This window comes from Lissotriton helveticus, chromosome 8 (genome assembly GCF_964261635.1).
Source record: "Lissotriton helveticus chromosome 8, aLisHel1.1, whole genome shotgun sequence".
In the NCBI taxonomy this organism is placed as follows: Eukaryota; Metazoa; Chordata; class Amphibia; order Caudata; family Salamandridae; genus Lissotriton; species Lissotriton helveticus.
The window spans coordinates 971205509-971226951 of NC_136069.1; positions in this window are offsets into that span (position 1 = coordinate 971205509).

Sequence of the window (21443 nt, forward strand, 5' to 3'; positions counted from 1 at the left end):
CCTCAATGAACAGAACTCCTGAAAATTATTCAGGAGGCTCTGGAGGCCCATTGGGGACTTTGAGATAAGAAGGGTGTCATCTGCGAAAAGCACAGTAGGAATCCTTTTGCCCGCCAGGGAAGGAGCATCGGAAGGATGCCTTAGCAGATGCTCTACCACTCCGTTCACATAAAGTGAGAACAGAGTGGGAGCTAGCACGCATCCCTGACGGACACCCCTTCCCACAGGAATCCGATCAGTTTTTTCACCGTTCTTGCCCCATCGCACCTGTGCAAAATTACCTTCGTGTAGTCTCACACGGAGGGATAGAATATACGAAGGGAGCCCTAGTTCTGCTAAGACCTTCCACATCTCCTCCCTAGGTACTAAGTCAAAGGCAGTCTTAAGGTTTATAAAGGCCAAATATAGACTGCCTTTGCCCAGCACCACCACCTTCCAATGCAAGAGGGCAAGTCTGAAGGCCTGTTCAATAGTCCCGGTTCCCGAGCGAAAACCGGCCTGGAAATCCGTCAGAATGTTGTTGTCGTCCACCCAGTGGAGCACCCTTCTCAAAATCACCTTCCCTGCCAATTTTTGGGAGGAGTCAATGAGGCTTATTGGCCTATAATTTGCAGGGTTGTCCCGGCACCCCTTTTTGAATATCGGGACAACCTCTGCCCCCTTCCAGGAATCTGGTACAGGCGCACCTCCGTTAATAGCATTAAGTAGAGAGGAAATCAGCTTCCCCCATTCCTTAGGACTAGCCCTTATCAAGTCACCTGGTATACCATCCGGCCCTGCTGCTTTAAGAGGAACCAATGATTTAATTGCATCTTCTACCTCTCTGGCGGAAAAGGAGCATCCTCGCTACCCCCTACAAGGTTGGCTATAGGGAAGATGTTATCAGAGGCCGCCCCAGTAGGGGTATAGAGAGTGGAGAAGTGGTCGAACCAGTTCTGGGCAGGGATATTGCATGTTATCAGAGTGCTATCTGGCCTATCCCTAGCTCTTATAAGGTTCCAGAAGCTTCTAGCATCCCTGCCCTTGCTTGCCTCCATAAGATCTGACCAGAACCTGTCCTCCCATTCTCTCTTGGCAGCCACGATAATCTGAGAATACTCTTTCCTGGCTAGTCTAATCGCAGCCTGGGATTTGCTTTTAACAGCAATGATCAGGGCATTTTTCTTTCCCCTGCAATCTTGGGTGTACCATCCAGGGGGGTTCGGCCCCTTTTTGCTATTGCCAGCTCGGGGAGCCTTATACGGGAGAGTGAAAAGGTTGCTCAAGGCTAAGGTTGTATCACAAAATATCACTGTAGCTTCCCCCGACAGAGGAGTCAATAAGTTCATTTTAGACTGAGCTGAGTCTAAAAGAGCCACAGTTGCTTCCACTTTCTCTTCATCCATAATAAACGTACTCCATTTCAGGCGTCTGCCACAGTTAGAAGGGTGTACCTCCTGTGGAGTAGGCACTGAAAGAGACGTGTGCGCCCCCTGCATCCCAATCCCCAAGGGACAGAGAGCAAGAGAGAGGGGATTGTGATCGCTCTCAACAGAAGAGAGGACCTCCATATCCTGTAGGAAGGGCCAAAGTTTAACGTCGAGGAGAATATAGTCTATCCTAGACATGTGATTCACCCTATTGTAGGTATGAGCTCCAGCAGGGTCTGACAATGTCCTTCCATTGACAGCCCTCAGCCCAAATTCCATATTTAAGGAGTTAATTTGAATCACCACCTTTGTCCACCTCCTGATGGGGGGTATAGTCAGAGGGGGTATCCCTCTCCGTGTGTCATCCTCGATAATTCCCAGGCTGTCCTCCAGGCCAAGGGGCTCAAACGTACAATTCAGGTCTCCTGCAACCAAGACATGCGAACAAGCAGGGCACTGTCTAAGCAGGGACTCCAGCCCTGATACTGTGGGTGAGTGTATACCTCCCTTCGTGCCCCTAGCGTAAATATTATAAATATCCAAGGTCAACCCCCCCGAAGTCCTTTGATTGATATGCTCAAGAGGTCGAGGGAATTAGACAGAAACTGAGTAACCTGGCACCCAAGGGAGATAGCTACCCATATAAGGAGACCTCCTGAGGGGCGGCCCCTCCCCGAGGAAGGGGGCTCTGTGGGTATAAAAAAAAATGAATACCTCACCTTATGACATGGCTCCCTGCTCCAGGTTTCTTGGAAAATACAAATAAAGTACCCCTCCACAAGGGTATTCCAGTCAGGAAGAGCCAACTTCCTCTGAATACCCGCAACATTCCAGCTGAGAATCCTTAGATTTGGATCCGCCACAGCAGGCTCGCCGCGGGATTTGGGGCTAGGTAGCTCCTCCCTCTCATCTAGTGCCCGAAGTGCTCTTCCTACAACCGGGGTAAAGTCATTAGTTGGGGAGCTGCGTAAAGCAGGAGTATGGAGGGGGTTTTCATCATCAGAGCCGAGGACGTATGCCTCTGGCACTAAGCCCAGACTAGATCGAGAAGGAACCACCCCGGAGGAAGTGTCGTTTCAATATCCTGGCGTCCTCCCATATGGCCCTGACCATGCTGCTTGCTGGGGAGGTAAGGGGATAAAGTGATTCTTGGGGAAGATAGGGTTGTGCATCCGTCTTCCTCCTATTTGGGTGCCATATAGATTGCCTCCGGGTCTCGGGTAGAAGTAAGTCCAAGTCGACTACCCCGATGCCTGCACCGCCAGTCCCCGGGTTTTGGTTACAGATTGTTTGGGCAACCCTGACATCCTTAAAATTAACCACAACACAGTCGCCCTCAAACTGCTTATGCCCATAACCTACCCATTCTACCCTTCTAACTCCTAGGATTAGACAATCAAGTTCCCGTGGCAGAGGTCTATTTGTCCTTAGCCAATGTATGGTTTTGTTTTTTAGCGTTTGGTAGGACTCTAGTTGGTCGGCCTTCAGGGGGGGTACATTCGTCAGAATGGCAACATAGGGGTGGCAGTCTGGCGGTAGATCCATCGGGGGTCTTTTGCGAACCTCTTTGGATGGGGGCACATTGGGCTGAATACCAGGTAAATGAGTAGAGCTAGATCTTCTGGGGTTTGCTTGCTCAGGTCTTTTGTTAGTGTCAGGAATTCTGGGATTAGCGGGGCCATTACAGCTAGGAGCCTCAGATCGCATACGCTTCGTGGCAGGGGCACTATTAGGCTTGGGCTTGCTTCGATGTTCTGTTGCCTTCATTGTGGCCGGCCCCAGAAGCCGTGCGCCCTCATTAATGGTTGGAGTAAGTACTTCAAAGGCTTTTGCAGTTGACACCCCTTTGACTGGTTCAGATGCAATAAATAGATCCTGTGGGGAAACGGAGGACGCCCGACTGATTACATCCCCCCCAAGCTCACCCTCTCTATTTCTATAGTGAAGTTTGATTAGAGATTTTAGAGAGTAAAAATTATCCGGGGTTATCTGTTCAAACCTATCCATCCGCTCAGCCATCCCTTTAATTCTCTCTAAAACCGGGAGCAACAATGATTTCAGCATTTTTTCTATTATAATAATTGAGGGGGTATCAATTGGGTGGGGCTCATCAGGTGCTACAATTGTGTCAACAGATGGCTCTACAACAGTATTAGCTGGGGATTCGCCCCCCATAACTTCTTGAGGACAGCTTGCGCCCACCCCTGCTCCCTTTTTGACCGCACTCGCTCTACTACCATGTCTTCTGATTTTTTTGCAAGCTCTGGGGTGACATCCACTATGAGGACTAATAATTCTCTTCCTTTTGCTATGCACTGATCTTTGTGCTGCTGGTGGAGCCAATATTGGTAAATGTAATGTGTCCCCTTGGATAGGAGTTGTGTCCGCAGGGAGCGCGTGAACAGATACATTACTAGATTGTAAGTCTGGTGTATCTACCTCAATAAGTGGGGCTGAGACTACCATACTCTCCTGCCTAGCGGCTCTCAGCGCGTCTCTCAGCTAAGGCAATCTCTCTATCAATCTCCCGGGTAGCCCTGGTAAAATATCTATCTAGAGGGCCTAGTGTTGAGGCCCCTACAGAAGATGATGGGGGGTTAGGAGGGCAGGAAGCCATGCTGTGTTCAACAATCAATCTTAGCGAGGCTAAATAACTAACCAATATAGACGGCTAAGAAGATGGAACCAAGATGCATTATAGGCCTTAGCACCAGTAATTATAAGAGGCCGATAGGTGACTAGCTATGTCGCAGTCACAGAGCTGGAAAAAAACCAGTGCCAGATGTTAGGGAAGGGGCCCAGCCCAGCCTCCTGCGGCCCCTGATGGCCACAGACGGTCCCGCCCCTGTCCCAGACTTCTCCCGGGCTTCTCCCGCGCGCTCCCGCGCAGCGGTATGCTGGGCCTGTTATGAGGGGTAGGTCGAGGGCGGGGGCGTGGCAAGTAGGGAGAACGGACCAGGTGTGCCAAGTGGTCAATGCAGGGACTCCTGGGATACGGAGTCCCTGCTGCGCTGCTCGCAGCCCTGCTGCAGTTCTATTCTCGCCCCACATGCTCCGCTCCAACTTCTGGCAATCACCCTCCTCACACTGCGAAGCGGGACCCGCGCAGCGGGTCCGGCGAGCAGTTAGCAGTCCCAAGGGAGGTAACAGCAGTCAGGAATCCAACGGGCAGCTCCTCCTCGAAAGGCAAAGAACAAGGTTACAATGGTGTCCCACGAAGGCTGGAGGTAACACAGCTTTTCAGCGCTCAAGGGCGGGGGGCGTGGCAAGCAGGGAGAGCGGACCAGGTGTACCAAATGGTCGATGCAGGGACTCCTGGGATACGGAGTCCCTGCGCTGCTTGCAGCCCTGCTGCAGTTCTATTCTCGCCCCACATGCTCCGCTCCAACTTCTGGCAATCACCCTCCTCACACTGCGAAGCGGGACCCGCGAAGCGGGACCAGCGCAGCGGGTCCGGCGTACAGTTAGCAGTCCCAAGGGAGGTACAGCAGTCAGGAATCCAATGGGCAGCTCCTCCTCGAAAGGCAAAGAACAAGGTTACAATGGTGTCCCACGAAGGCTGGAGGTAACACGGCTTTTCAGCGCTCAAGGGTGGGGGGCGTGGCAAGCAGGGAGAGCGGACCAGGTGTGCCAAATGGTCGATGCAGGGACTGCTGGGATACGGATTCCCTGCTGCGCTGCTCGCAGCCCTGTTGCAGTTCTATTCTCGCCCCACACGCTCCGCTCCAACTTCTGGCAATCACCCTCCTCACACTGCGAAGCGGGACCCGCGCAGCGGGTCCGGCGAGCAGTTAGCAGTCCCAAGGGAGATAACAGCAGTCAGGAATCCAACGGGCAGCTCCTCCTCGAAAGGCAAAGAACAAGGTTACAATGGTGCCCCCTAAAGGGAATGATAAAAGGATTACCTGAAAAGTTCAGGCGTAGATGGGACATCCTTTTACCCTGCTTACTCTTTGCTTACAGAGAGATCCCACAGAAGGGGGTTGGCTACAGCCCTTTTGAACTTTTGTTTGGCCACCCTGTGAGGGGTCCATTATGTCTTGTGAAGGAAGGATGGGAGTTACCTCTCAAAAAGCCTAAACTTGATGTTGTGGACTATGTACTTGGTCTCCGCTCCAGGATGGCTGAGTACATGGAGAAAGCATCCAAAAACCTGGAGGCCAGCCAAGAATTACAGAAAGCTTGGCATGACCAAAAGGCTGTTCTGACTGAGTACCAGCCAGGACAGAAGGTGTGGGTGTTGGAGCCAGTGGCCCCAGCAGCTCTGAAGTACTGGGTTTTTCGGAACCCAGCGGTGCCAGGGAACACACCCTAAGACTTCGGGTCCTTCCTGTCTCAGACTACAGAAACACAGAGTCTTCCTGGTGAAGTCAAAGATTAAGTTTATTGGCTGCAGCCAGTAACAGGTATCCTAGAAGTACAACACGGTGTATATTCTCAGGAGACTGCTCAATCTTACAAAGCCAGCCTTCTCTTTTTATACAAAATATTATGCTTCAGGCAAACATTCCTTATTTTACAGTTGACCATACACATATTTTCACTACAAAAGAAAAGCAGAATCATGATGACAAGCTTATTTTCAGTTTGTCTAACCCACAATAAATCACCCGGCAAGGCCCAACATTTTCATCAGATATCGACGGACCCCTAATAATTTCGGGCACCTCCTCCTCGTAAAGCAGGTCATAAAGTAAGGAACAGAGACAGGTGTGTGTAAGATTAGGCGTGGTTTGTGTGCGATGAAAGGTTTTATGGCATGTTGTGCCTTGATACTATCTCGATCGGCCACTGGGAGAGGAACTGACCGAACAGGTTTGGCTTTGGGCAGTGGAATCAGCTTGCCCAGGTCGTGCAGAAGTCAGCAAAGGTAAACGTGTCCTTCAGACTCGTTTTTGGCCTTAGTCACCAGCCTATGTGAGGGCAATCACAAAATGGCTGCTGTATACAAAATGGAAGACGAGGGTTCAGGATGGAATCCCTAATTTCAGCGTGATTTCGTCACTCGAATATGACGAAAATGCTTGTGCATGGTATACTAGTCATTCTCGGTCTGCTGATATCAAAATCGTCGTGATACGATGATGTTTATGACATGGGTCCAGAATTTTCAGTACCACAGACCCTCCTTTTGCCCTTACATAGGCAATAACCTATACTCACGCTAATCTGAGTCCAGGTCTATATTCATAAAGTCATTGAGATGTTGCTGTAGCATCATCCTATTACTTAGCTCGTCCCTTGATACAGGTTTCCTTACACACGATGTAGCACAGCGGCCACATATAGCAGGAGCACACTGTACGCACAGACAGAACAGGAAAAGAATGGCTAAGATCATCCCAATGACCATCAGAATCTTCCATCCCCAGGCGGATAACGGTTCCCAGAACCACCCCATCAACGACCAATCTCCTTTATCCACATGAATAGATTCAGAGATCTTATGTAGTTTGGAGATGGCCTGGTACACTGTTGGAGCGTTATCTGGAATGAAAACACAGCAACTCGGTTGGATCACTCTACATACCCCACCTCGGTCTGCAAGTATGACGTCTAACGCGACCCTGTTCTGAAGGCTCATAAGACGATCCGACTGGAGCTCAGCAGTCAAGTTACTAAGGGCACCGGCGGTTTCAACTACGGTGGATTCAACGGCCCTCGTCAATTGCCTTATGTTCCTGCTGTTAACCATAGGTCCCCAAAACGGCAGAAAACACTTAAAGAAGTCTCCCAATTCTTGTCCTGCAGTGTCTTCTTTACTGAAAACACCTCTAACTATCCTTGTCTTGTGGTAATCTGCCGCAGCTGTGTAGGTGGGAGGCAACAGGAACGAAACAAAACATGTGCCCGAAAAGTCAGGGGGCAACCATGTGTAGGCTCTATCATGGCAGATGAAATAGGTACCCCTAGCTGCTAAGAACGAAGGGGAAGTCTGAGACGCAAAAACATATGTCTCAGTGCAGATGCTCTTCCCTAACTGAGCTCTGGGATTCTTGCCAGTACCTTGCAGACATAGGTGACCCTGATGGGATACAATCCAAATCGGGGAGGATCTCTTAGCTCGCTGTTTCTCACCCAGGGTAACTCCATATCCGGTCATGTTCTATCCAATATATGCTAGTGTCTCATCTCTCGGGATAGTCTCATAGGAAGTATCTTCCCTAAGCATATGTACTATACCCTTAACTAGGGCACTATTCTTTGGATTATCTTTTTCAGAACGTAGGGGGTAGACTTCATGTGCGTAGATGAACATTGTTCTTTATGCCCACACAGAACCATTGTGGCTGAATAGCAGGACTAGATAAGGGATACCTTTATCCGTTGTGTGAGGCATAAGACCGCACACCCAACAGTTAGTCGTGTTCATTACTAATTGGTGTTGGTGCAAAAGCTGAACGAAGGAGTTATTAATAAACTCTAATCTCCTAACGGACTCATGTTCAGGAAAAGGGTGGAAAGAATGCGAGGAAACAGTAGGAGGGGATATGGGCTGTGTAGTGGGTGCAAATGTCACTCGAAAAGAGAATAAAACATATCCTGTTAAAAACATAATTACACTGAATAACATAAAAATGCATAATATCAAAAAACTTTTCTTGGTCATCATTCTACATATTTTAGCTTTAAAGTTCATCTCTATGGCAGGTCTCTCCATCTCGAAAAACTCCATCCTCTCTAATTGCTGCTCGCGATGGTAGGGTGTTCTATGCTAAGGAATGCTTCTGTCAGTCCAGGGCAACTCCCTTAGACCAACCAGAACCGTCGACCTAACGTCTTCAGCTGCACCCCAAAGACTTTGGCACCCGCGACCCTACAGCTGAACCCGGATGGTGGTTCGAAAAACAAAAATAAAAAAGTTTCTCAGATGAGAGAGCTGCACTTTCAAAAATAGTAAAGAAAAGGAATTTTTTATTAGTCCATAGTTCTCGGTCTCAGATTATAGCGTCTTTTTCCAGGTAATGTCTGGTCCTGGAACAGGAGTTTAGGCTCTGTAGTGTCCAATTGAATTGACGGTGGCACAGCTTCTTGCAAAAGATTGTCACTTTCACGTTCAGAAATTGTTCCTTTTACACGTGCATCACTGAAAGGCAGAAAACGAGGCACAGTCTCAGTCTCAGAGTCAGCAACACCCTCCTAGACCCACCGGTCGTACGGCAGAGGCAAAGGGACCCTCTTGCAGTGTACGCCGTGGATCCAGTTTTTCTTTCCTTCCACTCGAACGGCTGATCTCGTTGAGAGAAGGACTAGGTGGGGGCCGGTCCAACGGGGCTGGTAATTCTTTGTCTGCTGGAAATTCTTGACCAGCACCCATGATCCAGGAGTAATAGGATCTCCTGGAGCTTCAGAGACCTGAGGCAGAGTATCGTGAACCTGTTGGTGTAAAACACGCAATTTAGCCGTCAATTCATACAAATAATCAAGCAGTACAGGGTGTTCGATCTCAATGAATTTTGTCGGCCTTGACACTCCCCATATGTTGGCCGGACGGCCGAACACGATTTCATAAGGACAAAGTCCCACTCGCGAATGCACTGTCATTCTTGTTGATAGGAGTGCTAAAGGCAGAGCGTCAGGCCATTTAAGACCAGAGCTTGCTTGTATCTTGGCCAGTTTTAGTTTTAGTGTGCCATTGTAGCATTCTACTAGTCCAGCTGATTAGGGGTGATTTGCAGTGTGGAATTTTTGCTGGATACCTAGCCCTTCACATACTTTCTTCATCACTCGACCCACAAATTCACTCCCATTATCACTCCAGACCATTCTCGGCAAGCCAAATCTAGGGAAAAATTATTTGACAAGGGCTTTAGCTGTGGATAAGGCAGTGTTATCTTTCAGGGGATATGCTTCTACCCATCTTGAAAAGGCACAAACAACAACGAGTACGTATTTCAAATTGTTGCACCTTTCCATGTGGATGAAATCTAGCTGCAAAGCCTCGAACGGATACGTTGGAGGTGCAAAATGACCAGCTGGAGTTGGAGTTCCCCTACCAGGATTGTATTTCAGACACACCATGCAATTCTTGACCACATTCTCTGCACATTTAGGAATTCCAGCATTTTGCCATACTGGAGCCAACAACTTACAGATCCCTTTCACACTGATATGAGCCATTCCATGAGCCATTGTAACCACTACAAGCACATACGCATCGGGTAACAACCATCGTCGATGCTCTGATAATTCAACCCAACAACCATTTGCATCCAATTTACCCGTACTCTCTCTCCATACACTCAACTCTTTCTCTGTAGCTTCAGCTTGAATAGATTTCACACTCTCTATCGTGTCTTCACACATTCCAACGTCACCAATCCATCATGCAGGGCCTGCAGCATACATTCGACTCATCACATCCCTTGCTGTTTCTTTTGCGACTTCATCAGCAAATGCATTACCACGACCAACATCATCAGTAACCTTCTTGTGTGCACTGCATTTCACTATCGCAACTTGCAAGGGCAGAGTAAGTGACTCAAGAAGCTCATTCACCAACTGACCAAGCTGAATCTTGGCTCCATGCGAAGTCAGAAACCCACGTTCTTTCCACAATCGTCCAAAACTATGTGCCACACCGAATGCATACTGGCTGTCAGTATATATAGTAACTTTCATTCCTTTTGATAACACACACGCTCTTGTAAGTGCAATCAACTCTGCTGCTTGAGCTGAATTATGTGGGATACGTGCAGCTTCAACAATCGTATGCAAAGTCGTAACAGCATATGCCGCAGTCGTATCACCATTCGGAAGCTTGAAGCATGAACCATCCACCCATAAGGTACCATCACACTTCGCAAGAGGAGTGTCTTTGAGATCTACTCTCCATTTCGTTTCTTCCTCTGTCTTAAGAAAGCAATCATGCTGTTCAGAAACATCTGTTCCTGCTACAATCGGTAACAATGTAGCTGGATTCAACGTGTTGCATCTTTTTATGTGCACATGACTCGCTAAAAGTGTTAATTCATTCATCGTTCATTTAGCTACTGAGTCTGTAGTGGAGACCTCACTAGAAGTTTATGGGGATGTTCTTAACTTCTGCTTTCCTGACACCGAACATGCCTTACACCTAGTCCAGTCTGGGAAAGCCCCAGGCATAGATGCTGTTCCCGCAGATCTTTTTAAATTAAATATAGAATTATGGGTCCCTTATATAACAATTTTAGCAAACTCTATTGCCGCGGGAGCTAGGGTGCCACAATCCTGGAAAGGGGCTGAAATACTTCCGGTACACAAGAAAGGGGATCGAACTTCTCCGAAAAATTATCGTCCCATCAGCTTGATAGATACTATTCAGAAAGTGGTATCAAGAATGGCCCTAGCTAGAATTCAGGGGTGGATGGAGCAGAATAATATACTCTCCCCCTTGCAAGCAGGGTTTAGATCAGGTACTAGCACCCTAGACCAGGTGTTTCGCCTTACCATGTTATACTGGAAGGTGGTCCTCTTGGGCGGAGGTGTCATGTATGCCGCCTTTGTCGATCTCAGGTCGGCTTTCGACCTGGTTCCGAGGGCCAAGTTATGGGATGCCCTTAGACTTATGGGCCTTCCACTTGAACTTCTAGAGCTGGTTAGGCGTCTACACGAGGATAATTTTGCCCGTGTAAGATGGGGGAAGCAGGGTCAGGTAACCGCCAACTTCCCTGTCGAACGCGGGGTTCGGCAGGGTTGTGTGTTGGCACCCACGCTGTTCCTCCTATTTATTAATCGGGTGGTTGCCTTCTTTAATGAAACTCAAACTGATGCACCCACCCTGGGGGGGGGCAAGTACCCCATGTTAATATTCGCTGATGATACCCTGCTCCTCTCTAGGACTCGGAGTGGCCTCCAGGCAGCTTTAAATAGATTTGCAGAATTTTGTTCTGAAAATGACCTTCAGATTAACGCTGATAAAACGAAATTTATGGTTTTTAACAAAAACAAACAAATGACAAGTTCATTTTTATTAGAAGGTGTCCCTATTGAACAGGTCAAAGTCATGTCCTATTAGGCGTGACTCTTGACCATCAACTTAACTGGAATCCCCAGCTGGAGGTTTTAATTCTAAAATTTGTCCGCCTCACTGGCTGCTTGCTAAAGGAACAAAAAAAAACCTTGACAAAACGCATTACACCAGCTTTAAAAATTTATGAGGCCAAGGTTAACGCAGCCACTTTGTACGGTGCGGACATTTGGGGTTACAAAAGCTTGACAGCATTGACCATAGCACAGAATAGGTTCCTTCGGAGTCTAGTTGGGCTTCCACAATCGACACCCATAAAACCCTTGCTTTTGGATTTGGGCTGCAGACCTCTGGATGAGATGGCACAGTACCGGCTTGTCGCCTTCTGGCAAAGACTCTGGACTACTCATGAGCTTAGCCTTTTTGCCCACGAATTGTGTGAAATTAGATCATTGTGGGGTGCCATGAAAATCCCTTGGCTGCGGGAGGTCAAACAGACTCTGGACTCCATGGGCCTTTCTGAATTATGGTTGCATCCGGAATGTGCTAGGTTCCCCTCCAAAGTGGAGTTTAAAGAGCTATTTTGGGCAGCAAAGAAATCTGTTTTGGTTTCACTCTCATCAGAAAATAGCCTAACGGGATTGTTCTTATCACATAAGATTATACCATCCCTTGAGCCTTTTTGGGATTTGATATGCAAAGCCCTTGACCGCAAGCTGAACTTTCAGTTTCGTGTGGGAACGTTGCCGATCAATTCCTTTACTGCAAGATGGACAAAGTCTTCTACCTCTAAGTGTCCTTTTTGCTCTGATCAGGTTGAGAGTATTGGCCATATATTTTTTGCGTGCCCAGCATATCGGTTGCCCCGACTAAAATGGCTGCAACCAATTTGTAAAACTTTAAATTGTGTAGAGAATCGCACTGCCCTGTTGAAACTACGCGACATGCGCACTGAAAAATCTGTGATTTGTGTTGCTAAATTTCTGGGGTGGATGTGGCTGATACGTGCAAAGAACGTGTAACCCTGCTTTGATTAACTTGTATTCTTCTTCTTAACTTGTGTTTTTAAATTTTGTATGTCGCCTACGGGCAACCTTTTTTTATATTTGGGGTTCCTTGGAATATGCAAAAATGTTGATATCTTGTAAATATTTTATTTTGTGGTCTTTTATGAATTTTATTCGAAATAAAGACTTATGAACTTGAACTTGTTAATTCGTAACCTGACAATCGAGCACTAGTTAAGTGCTGTGTCTTGGTCCTATTTAACAAAGTGTCCACTGCATGTGGAACCATCACAATCAACATATTATTCATCACTAAACCAGCAGACTGCCGAATAGAAACAACTGCTGCCGCTGTGGCTCTCAGGCAACTCGGCAAAGCTTTAGCTACCGGGTCCAAAGTCGACGAAAAATACGCCCATGGACGCTGCTTGTCCCCAAAAGACTGGGTCAGCACCGACAATGCACAACCTTCTTTCTCATGGACATACAATGCAAAGGGCTTACTGTAGTCGGGGGTACCCAACACAGGAGCCGAACATAGTGCATCACGCAATTCGGAAAAACTTTTCTGACAATCTTCAGACCACGGAATGGGATTCGGTGTATCTTTACAAGTTAATGCCACCAAAGGTTTGGCCAGCAAAGAAAAATTCGGTATCCATTGTCTGCAATAGGATGTAATACCCAAGAAAGCACGCACTTCTCTCTGTGTCATTGGCACACTCAATTTTGCAATTGCCTGAATCCTTTCTGGGGTCAGTTTCCTTCCCTCATTCGATAAGAGATGACCTAAGTAGGTCACTTCTTGTCGACAATATTGTAATTTTGAAAGAGACACTTTGTGATGTAAATCAGACAAATGACGCAACAGCGACAACGTGGCTTCTTTACAGATTTCCTCAGTATCTGCAGCGACGAGTAAATCGTCAACGTACTGAATAAGGGTAGCACCATCAGGTAAAACAATTGTATCAAGCTGTGTTTTTAAAGCCTGACTATATATCGATGGACTTTCACAGTAGCCTTGGGGAGCGCGTTTGAAGCGGAAGCTTCGGCCTCCTAAACTGAAGCCAAAAATATCCCTACTCTCCTCGGCAATCGGGATGCTGAAGAAAGCATTCTTCAAGTCAATCACTGAGAACCAAGTCGCGGAAGCTGGAATCATAGTCAATAGGGCAGTGATGTCAGGAACAACTGGAAATTGTGGCACAACTATTTTGTTCACCTCTCTAAGATCAATCACAAATCTGTAAACAGGTGGCTGAGAATGGTCAGTACGCTTCAAAACAGGCAGAACAGGACTATTACAAACGTTGCCTCTTGTCTCTTCAATTACATCTTTTTCAATCAAGTCATAAATGATCGCTAGCAACGCTTTTTCACCTTCACTAGAGATCTTGTATTGGGGAATGCGTGGCATTTTAACATTGGCTTTCAATGTCACAACATATGGCGGTATTTCCAAAAGACCCACATCATTAGGACCAGTACCCCAAAGAACATCAGGAAGAAACGACAATTCTGTCGGAAGTTTATCCTTCGACAAATACATTGGAGAGACCACTTTTTTCCCAGTGTAAGTTGTACTCCCGAGGGAGACCAATACAAAGTTGCATACAATCTTTTCAACAGATCCAATCCTAACAAGTTCTCACCACAACCTGTTGTCGGAATAAGGGGTGCTTCGAATTCACAAGGTCCAACAGAAAGGGACATGGGACTAGAAACCGGGTTCCTAACCGGGGCGCCAGAAAAACCTACTGAAACATTCGTCTCGCCAGACAAATTTGCGCCAGGGAGTTTAGAGTGCATAATAGAACTCTTTGTAGCACCAGTATCCAACAGAAAAGGCTCTGACACACCTGATGTAATCACCTCAACGTAAGGTCCACTCTGATCTACTGGAACTGAAACAACTCCCTCTCTTTGTCTATGGCTGTCCTAGCCATAATTACCTTCCATATTCTCATCTTCTGCTTTGTAGTCATCAGCATAGTACTGAGTCGTCCTACCAGACGCGTTATTCTGCTGGTCAAAACTATTCATTGAAATCTGTGGCTGAAAAGAACGCGCGTTCTGGGGGAAATTTCCACGTCCTCTACCTCTAGGAGCTTGTTGAACACCTCGACCTCTTGTGCTAGAAATACCATTCATACGCTGTAACAAAGCAGGACAGCTATTTTTAAAATGACCTTCTTCTTTACAATATGCACACTGATTAGGACCTACAGGAAAACGTTGTTGAGAAAACTCGAACCTTTGCGAGTTTCTCTGAAATTGTTGGGGTTGCTGATAGTTACTCTGACCACCACGAGGCGGATGCGCCTGCAGTAAAAGAACCTTTGTTTTTAACTCTTTGGTTTTCTTTTCTACTCTATCCTTCTCATCTTTATCTCTATTTTCGTAGTACTGTGCAGTAGCCAATATTTGTGCTGAAGAGGAAACGGCCCAAGAACTTTCTGAATCTTTCAATTTCTTACAGAGCTCGGGAAGCAAATTGTGCACAAACTTGTCAACGAACAACCGTTGACCACCTTCTGTACTCATATCTTGACCACTGTGGTCGATAAACGTCTCTTCAAACCTAGTGAAGAAATCAGACACTGTCTCATCTTTTTTCTGCTTACATGCAGACAATTTGTCCCAATTCACTCGCATAGCAGGCATTAAGGTCTTCATGTATGTAACAATCCTACCAGGGAGTTCTGCAACTAAAGGCTCAGGTTTAGCACCACCAATTTGTCAACCATGTGCAGCAGCGATATTAACCCATGAATCACCTAGCTCTTGCGCATGATCCGTGTGACAAATCAAACCCCATAAAGGCTGTGGAACAACATTACCAAACAACATGTCTATGTCAGCTAAATTCATAATACATGAGTCTGCAGTTTGTGACAACTCCTTATAGTACCCTGCAGGGTTTTTACGGGGGTCAGGTAATGTCTGCTTAAGGGTCAAAACTTCAGCTCGTTTCCATGGAACATGCACCCAAACACGCTGGAAATGAGCCGGTATAGCATCAACGTTATTAGCAACATCAGCCGCAACGGCGTCCTTCCATACCGGAGGAACTTCTCTCATGGGATACTGTCTCGCTTACCTCTTAACAGAGGACTCATGCTCAAACAATGATCGAGAAACACCCTCACTCCTAAACGACAACAATGTCGCAACTGCTTTTTCAACATCGGAACCCACAATTGTGCCTTTGGCAAATTCGAAACGTACACGACATAAGTCAGGCGGATCGGGCTCCAAATCATTCTCCTCTAAATCCTCACAAAGAAAAGCACACATTTTCTCAAAAACATATCTCTGCTTCGGTGCTTCCCACTGATGGAAGACATCCATAACAGAATCTAGCTCATATCTTGTGGGGTCTGTAACCCATTTATGTGCCAAATAATTCAATGTTTCCCGCTCTCTAGAGTCGGGTAGTTGACTACGCAACTGTTTACGTGTTGAAACAGGGGTCATACTTGTTGCCCCAAAAAGAGGATATAGAAGACTAGCAACTGTGTCAGTCATTCTCTGTCGAACAGAAGATGAAGTCGACGAAAGAACAGGAGGAAAAACAGGGTGAGGCAAGGCAGATGCAGATGCAGACGCAGAGGCAGTAACAGGAGGAACATCAGAAGAGGTAGTCGATGCAATAGGCAAAATCATAGGAAGTACAGGTAGAGCAGGTAGCAAAGTCGGCGGCCCTTGAGGAAGTTGCGCCATAGGAGTAGGAGCCAACTGAAGAGGAGCTGGCGGCTGTGGAAGAACTTGAGGCACAACAATCGGGGGTTGCACGACTAAAGGTTGCGGAGGTGCTGTAGCACTCTACGCATAGGGCGGTGGCGAACTCAATAAGTGTGACATTAGTGGGTCTTTCTCAAGTTCTTTTGCTGCATCTTGCTGAAGAGGCGGCAAAGCTGGATAGCATTTATCAATCGCCATTTTACGTTGCCTGGGCAACTGCTCACTTGCCTGTTCTTCTTCAATATCTTTAAACTGCATAGCAGCTTGCATTATCAAGATACCCTTTTCTCTTTTATTTTTCTTTGCTAATTTAATTTCTTTCTGTTTGGCTTCCTTTCGCCATAGGCGGAATGAGTCAAACATCGCCGGCCGGGCTTTCTTTTTAAAAAGTCTAACCTCTAGATTATCTAAAATCTCCGTGTCAAAGCTACCATATTGGGGCCATTTTAGAACACCATCCTTCCTGGTGTATTGGATCCATACTTCATTATATGTGATTCGGCCTACGCCAAGCTTCACATAAAGCTCATAGGTTGGAGTTCCAATCGGAGGAACCGGACACGAGTCCTCCAATCGGGAATCCCTATTACAACCAAGACAAAACAAGTTTCCAAGTCTGCTAAGACCAGGCACCTTCGCTCACTAGTCTAGCTTCAAACTTCAAAGGATTATCGAATACGATAGTCTCGTGAATACACGAGTCCCTCGGCTTTGGTACTTGCAAGTTCCAAATCAAAGATCCCAAAGGGATACCCAAACTAAGAACCAAACTAAGGACTGGGAGACGCTCCACTTATACTTAACTGAGGTATCGATGATGTCACCAGAAGACTCGTCTATCGTTTCGCTCTACAGATCATCAAGGGTCCAAGACAGGGCGATAGTCAGGGCAGCAGTCCTTTGTAGCCGTCGGGAAGCGGGGAACCTCGCAGCAAAGACTTTCGGACCACGTCGACATACAGGGGTCGATGAAGTGGCGGCCTTCCTCCAGAATTTTCACACGAAGCTCCTCACGAACCTCTGGCTTGGACCGGTACCGCTGAAATCGCACCACGTTGGGCGCCAACTGAAGTACTGGGTTTTTCGGAACCCAGCGGTGCCAGGGAACACACCCTAAGACTTCGGGTCCTTCCTGTCTCAGACTACAGAAACACAGAGTCTTCTTGGTGAAGTCAAAGATCGAGTTTATTGGCTGCAGCCAGTAACAGGTATCCTAGAAGTACAACACGGTGTATATTCTCAGGAGACTGCTCAATCTTACAAAGCCAGCCTTCTCTTTTTATACAAAATATTATGCTTCAGGCAAATATTCCTTATTTTACAGTTGACCATACACATATTTTCACTACAAAAGAAAAGCAGAATCATGATGACAAGCTTATTTTCAGTTTGTCTAACCCACAATAAATCACCCGGCAAGGCCCAACATTTTCATCAGATATCGACGGACCCCTAATAATTTCGGGCACCTCCTCCTCGTAAAGCAGGTCATAAAGTAAGGAACAGAGACAGGTGTGTGTAAGATTAGGCGTGGTTTGTGTGCGATGAAAGGTTTTATGGCATGTTGTGCCTTGATACTATCTCGATCGGCCACTGGGAGAGGAACTGACCGAACAGGTTTGGCTTTGGGCAGTGGAGTCAGCTTGCCCAGGTCGTGCAGAAGTCAGCAAAGGTAAACGTGTCCTTCAGACTCGTTTTTGGCCTTAGTCACCGGCCTATGTGAGGGCAATCACAAAATGGCTGCCGTATACAAAATGGAAGACGAGGGTTCAGGATGGAATCCCTAATTTCAGCGTGATTTCTTCACTCGAATATGACGAAAATGCTTGTGCATTGTATACTAGTCATTATCGGTCTGCTGATATCAAAATCGTCGTGATACGATGATGTTTATGACATGGGTCCAGAATTTTCAGTACCACAGTCCCTCCTTTTGCCCTTACATAGGCAATAACCTATACTCACGCTAATCTGAGTCCAGGTCTATATTCATAAAGTCATTGAGATGTTGCTGTAGCATCATCCTATTACTTAGCTCGTCCCTTGATACAGGTTTCCTTACACACGATGTAGCACAGAGGCCACATATAGCAGGAGCACACTGTACGCACAGACAGAACAGGAAAAGAATGGCTAAGATCATCCCAATGACCATCAGAATCTTCCATCCCCAGGCGGATAACGGTTCCCAGAACCACCCCATCAACGACCAATCTCCTTTATCCACATGAATAGATTCAGAGATCTTATGTAGTTTGGAGATGGCCTGGTACACTGTTGGAGCGTTATCTGGAATGAAAACACAGCAACTCGATTGGATCACTCTACATACCCCACCTCGGTCTGCAAGTATGACGTCTAACGCGACCCTGTTCTGAAGGCTCATAAGACGATCCGACTGGAGCTCAGCAGTCAAGTTACTAAGGGCACCGGCGGTTTCAACTACGGTGGATTCAACCACCCTCGTCAATTGCCTTATGTTCCTGCTGTTAACCATAGGTCCCCAAAACGGCAGAAAACACTTAAAGAAGTCTCCCAATTCTTGTCCTGCAGTGTCTTCTTTACTGAAAACACCTCTAACTATCCTTGTCTTGTGGTAATCTGCCGCAGCTGTGTAGGTGGGAGGCAACAGGAACGAAACAAAACATGTGCCCGAAAAGTCAGGGGGCAACCATGTGTAGGCTCTATCATGGCAGATGAAATAGGTACCCCTAGCTGCTAAGAACGAAGGGGAAGTCTGAGACGCAAAAACATATGTCTCAGTGCAGATGCTCTTCCCTAACTGAGCTCTGGGATTCTTGCCAGTACCTTGCAGACATAGGTGACCCTGATTGGGTACAATCCAAATCGGGGAGGATCTCTTAGCTCGCTGTTTCTCACCCAGGGTAACTCCATATCCGGTCATGTTCCATCCAATATATGCTAGTGTCTCATCTCTCGGGATAGTCTCATAGGAAGTATCTTCCCTAAGCATATGTACTATACCCTTAACTAGGGCACTATTCTTTGGATTATCTTTTTCAGAACGTAGGGGGTAGACTTCATGTGCGTAGATGAACATTGTTCTTTATGCCCACACAGAACCATTGTGGCTGAATAGCAGGACTAGATAAGGGATACCTTTATCCATTGTGTGAGGCATAAGACCGCACACCCAACAGTTAGTCGTGTTCATTACTAATTGGTGTTGGTGCAAAAGCTGAACGAAGGAGTTATTAATAAACTCTAATCTCCTAACGGACTCATGTTCAGGAAAAGGGTGGAAAGAATGCGAGGAAACAGTAGGAGGGGATATGGGCTGTGTAGTGGGTGCAAATGTCACTCGAAAAGAGAATAAAACATATCCTATTAAAAACATCATTACACTGAATAACATAAAAATGCATAATATCAAAAAACTTTTCTTGGTCATCATTCTACATATTTTAGCTTTAAAGTTCATCTCTATGGCAGGTCTCTCCATCTCGAAAAACTCCATCCTCTCTAATTGCTGCTCGCGATGGTAGGGTGTTCTATGCTAAGGAATGCTTCTGTCAGTCCAGGGCAACTCCCTTAGACCAACCAGAACCGTCGACCTAACGTCTTCAGCTGCACCCCAAAGACTTTGGCACCCGCGACCCTACAGCTGAACCCGGATGGTGGTTCGAAAAACAAAAATAAAAAAGTTTCTCAGATGAGAGAGCTGCACTTTCAAAAATAGTAAAGAAAAGGAATTTTTTATTAGTCCATAGTTCTCGGTCTCAGATTATAGCGTCTTTTTCCAGGTAATGTCTGGTCCTGGAACAGGAGTTCAGGCTCTGTAGTGTCCAATTGAATTGACGGTGGCACAGCTTCTTGCAAAAGATTGTCACTTTCACGTTCAGAAATTGTTCCTTTTACACGTGCATCACTGAAAGGCAGAAAACGAGGCACAGTCTCAGTCTCAGAGTCAGCAACACCCTCCTAGACCCACCGGTCGTACGGCAGAGGCAAAGGGACCCTCTTGCAGTGTATGCCGTGGATCCAGTTTTTCTTTCCTTCCACTCGAACGGCTGATCTCGTTGAGAGAAGGACTAGGTGGGGGCCGGTCCAACGGGGCTGGTAATTCTTTGTCTGCTGGAAATTCTTGACCAGCACCCATGATCCAGGAGTAATAGGATCTCCTGGAGCTTCAGAGACCTGAGGCAGAGTATCGTGAACCTGTTGGTGTAAAACACGCAATTTAGCCGTCAATTCATACAAATAATCAAGCAGTACAGGGTGTTCGATCTCACTGAATTTTGTCGGCCTTGACACTCCCCATATGTTGGCCGGACGGCCGAACATGATTTCATAAGGACTAAGTCCCACTCGCGAATGCACGGTCATTCTTGTTGATAGGAGTGCTAAAGGCAGAGCGTCAGGCCATTTAAGACCAGAGCTTGCTTGTATCTTGGCCAGTTTTAGTTTTAGTGTGCCATTGTAGCATTCTACTAGTCCAGCTGATTAGGGGTGATTTGCAGTGTGGAATTTTTGCTGGATACCTAGCCCTTCACATACTTTCTTCATCACTCGACCCACAAATTCACTCCCATTATCACTCCAGACCATTCTCGGCAAGCCAAATCTAGGGAAAAATTATTTGACAAGGGCTTTAGCTGTGAATAAGGCAGTGTTATCTTTCAGGGGATATGCTTCTACCCATCTTGAAAAGGCACAAACAACAACGAGTACGTATTTCAAATTGTTGCACCTTTCCATGTGGATGAAATCTAGCTGCAAAGCCTCGAACGGATACGTTGGAGGTGCAAAATGACCAGCTGGAGTTGGAGTTCCCCTACCAGGATTGTATTTCAGACACACCATGCAATTCTTGACCACATTCTCTGCACATTTAGGAATTCCAGCATTTTGTCATACTGGAGCCAACAACTTACAGATCCCTTTCACACTGATATGAGCCATTCCATGAGCCATTGTAACCACTACAAGCACATACGCATCGGGTAACAACCATCGTTGATGCTCTGATAATTCAACCCAACAACCATTTGCATCCAATTTACCCGTACTCTCTCTCCATACACTCAACTCTTTCTCAGTAGCTTCAGCTTGAATAGATTTCACACTCTCTATCGTGTCTTCACACATTCCAACGTCACCAATCCATCATGCAGGGCCTGCAACATACATTCGACTCATCACATCCCTTGCTGTTTCTTTTGCGACTTCATCAGCAAATGCATTACCACGACCAACATCATCAGTAACCTTCTTGTGTGCACTGCATTTCACTATCGCAACTTGCAAGGGCAGAGTAAGTGACTCAAGAAGCTCATTCACCAGCTGACCATGCTGAATCTTGGCTCCATG